The sequence below is a fragment of the Panthera pardus genome, unplaced genomic scaffold (genome assembly GCF_024362965.1).
Source record: "Panthera pardus isolate Hobbes unplaced genomic scaffold, ASM2436296v1 HiC_scaffold_10, whole genome shotgun sequence".
Taxonomy (NCBI): Eukaryota; Metazoa; Chordata; class Mammalia; order Carnivora; family Felidae; genus Panthera; species Panthera pardus.
In genome coordinates, this window is record NW_026526655.1 from 33,375,098 (window position 1) to 33,378,274 (window position 3,177).

The window sequence follows — 3,177 nt, forward strand, 5'->3', positions numbered from 1 at the left end:
TTTTTTTTTTTTTAAGTTTTTATTTATTTTTGAGACAGAGACAGACAGAGCATGAGCAGGGGAGGGGCAGAGAGAGAGGGAGACACAGAATCTGAAGCAGGCTCCAGGCTCTGAGCTGTCAGCACAGAGCCAGTCACGGGGCTCAAACTCACAGACTGTGAGATCATGACCTGAGCTGAAGTTGGACGCTTAACTGACTGAGCCACCCAGGTGCCCCATACAACTTTCTAAATACATGTTTCAAAAACATATGATACTCATTCATTTTTTCATTATTTCATTTTTCACGTAGTAGCGATGTGATACCAACCACAGATACACAAAATGCTCAATTCAGTATTCAAACACATATAGCACATGGAACTCTGTGTGATTACCCTATTATTTTTGAAAATCCTCCTTGCTTTTTCTGTAACCAAAAATATGCAATTGTTAATTGAATGCTGTTGTTTTTTGGTTGGTTGGTTGGTTGGTTAGTTGTCAAATGATCTTATATTGAAATATTTTCCTTGGGGCACCTGGGTGGCTCAGTCGGTTAAACATGTCTAACTTCGGCTGAGGTCATGATCTCACAGTTCGTGGGTTTGAGCCCCGCGTAGGGCTCTGTGCTGACAGCTCAGAGCCTGGAGCCTGCTTCAGATTCTGTGTCTCCCTCTCTCTCTGCCCCTCCCTTGCTTGCATTTTGACGCTCTCTCTCTCAAAAATAAACACTTAAAAAATTAAAAAAAAAAATTTTCCTCTGTAGTTCCTAACTAGCTGGACATTCCTCTGTACCATTATTGATGTCATCTATGATGTCATGAAGGTGGCGGCCATCAACACTGCAGCCCACAGACTGGACAGTCCCCAGGATTTCTTTAATGTTTCCAGAGAGTTGTCTGACTAAATATCGGTGCTGCATCTGTGGGGCAATGTTGAAGGCTTTGATAATCAGGGCAGAGGCAGAAGGTAGCACTTCAGTCTGGGCCTGTCAGTTCTGAATGGTCACTTTCACTGTAATCCTCAGACCCATCCAATCACCAGTTGCCTTGGCGATGTCATCACCAACCTTTTTTTGGAGACGGATCCAGCGGGCCGACCTTCAGGGCCAGGGCAGACGTGGCACCTACTTCACCATCAGTGCACCTCAGATATACAACTTTGATTTCGTTGGGGTCAAACTCAGGCAGCATGGTAGAGACAGCTGGTGATGGATGAACCTGGATTCAGGATGACCAAAGACAATTGCACCTTCGCCTCCTCTGAGCCAAAAAAGCCAAAAGCTGTTAATTGTTTTTTAACACAAGATTTCAGAAGTATGTGACTGAGAAAGTGAAAATCTCCCAAAATCCCATGCCCCAGAAAAAACACTGGTAATAGTTTGATATATATTCTTCAATGTTTTTTCCCTTTAACTATCACACACATGCACACACACACTAATATATATACTGTGTATATACACACATATATAGGGGCCCCGGGCTGGCTTGGTCAGGAAAGGATGCAAATCTTGATCTCCGGGTCCTGAGTTCCAGCCCCATGTTGGGCTAGAGATTACTTTAAAAAATAAATGAGGGCTCCTGAGTGGCTCAGTCAGTTAAACATCTGACTTCAGCTCAGGTCATGATCTCACGGTTCGTGGGTTGGACCCCCACGTCAGGCTCTGTACTGACAGCTCAGAGCCTGGAGCCTGCTTCAGATTCTGTGTCTCCCTCTCTCTCTGCCCCTCCCCTGCTCACGGTCTGTCTCCCTTTCTCTCTCTGTCTCAAAAATAAACATTAAAGAAAAAAAATTTTAAATAATAATAATAAATAAAATAAAACACACACATACATATGCCCTCTAAAAAGTTTGTACCAAATACACACAATTATAAATATTCATTTATATACACAATTATTGTTATTAACAGATACAGGACTATATTATGCAGTCTGTAGTGCAGGGCTGAGACTAGAATAAGGCAAGAGAAGAGAAAGACTAGGATATAAAATTGAAGGAGGCACTCACTCTCAGGGTCCAGCCCTGCACTCCTACTACTCTAAGAGTATCTCCTTAGGTGTTCTGCTTGAGGCCTAGGCCTTGTCTCACCTAGTCCCAGTTCCTCCTGCAACTTGCTTTTTAGTTTTCCCAATTAATTTATCCTCCCATATAGAACTATCTTTTTTCAGTGGCTGCATAATCTCCTTTAATGAATAGATCATAACTCCAATCATCCTTTGAAGGACATTAGTTTCTAATTTTCTAGTGAGCATCTGTGTTATATACATCTGTGCCTATTTGTGTTAGAATTTCTGTGTTAAATTTCTAAAAGAGAATAACTGGGTGAAAGTGTAGGATGCACTTTTTTTTTATATAACTAAAGGCATTTTGCCCTGAAGAATATTTGTTCTAATTTCTACTCCCATAAAAAAAATGCCTATTCCGGGGTGCCTGGGTGGTTAAGTCGGTTGAGTGTCTGACTTCAGCTCAGGTCATGATCTCACGGTTCATGAGTTCGAGCCCCATGTCAGGCTCTATGCTGACAGCTCAGAGCCTGGAGCCTGCTTCAGATTCCGTGTCTCCCTCTCTCTCTGCTCCTCCCTTGCTCACACTCTGTCTCTCTCTCTCAAAAACAAATAAACATTAAAAAAAAAATGCCTATTCCCTGGGGTGCCTGGGTGACTCAGTCGGTTAAGCATCTGACTTCAGCTCAGGTCACGATCTCGAGGTTCATGGGTTCAGGCTTCACACTAGAGTGTGGAGCCTACTTGGGCTTCTCTCTGTCTCTCTGCCCTTTCCCCGCTTTCTCTCTCTCTCTCTCAAATAAATAAATAAACAAAATCTTTTTAAATAAATGCTTGGTCCCTAACACTCTGACCAACCCTCGGTATTATGAATTTTTAAGAGCTTTGGAAGTGGATAAAATAATAGGTAAAAACAGGTAAAAAAAATAATTGTAATAATAATAGGTAAAAAGGTAAAAATAATAGGTTGTTTTGGTTTTAACCAGCATCTCTTTATTTTTTTATCTTGCATTTCTTTTTCATTTTTAAAGATTTTATTTTTAAGTAATCTCTACATCCAGTGTGATGCTTGAACTTACAATGCTGAGATCGAGAATCCCATGCTCCACCGACTGAGCCAGACAGGTACCCCTAACTTGGATTTCTTTAAATGATATAGGCATTTCTTCCTCTTAATTAACTACTGGTA

General features: G+C 41.4%; 1 pseudogene; it reads right to left on the bottom strand.

The window, feature by feature from the left end:
- Window positions 1-748: 748 nt before the first annotated feature.
- Window positions 749-1,228, bottom strand: LOC109259181 (60S ribosomal protein L12-like; annotated as a pseudogene).
- Window positions 1,229-3,177: the final 1,949 nt, after the last annotated feature.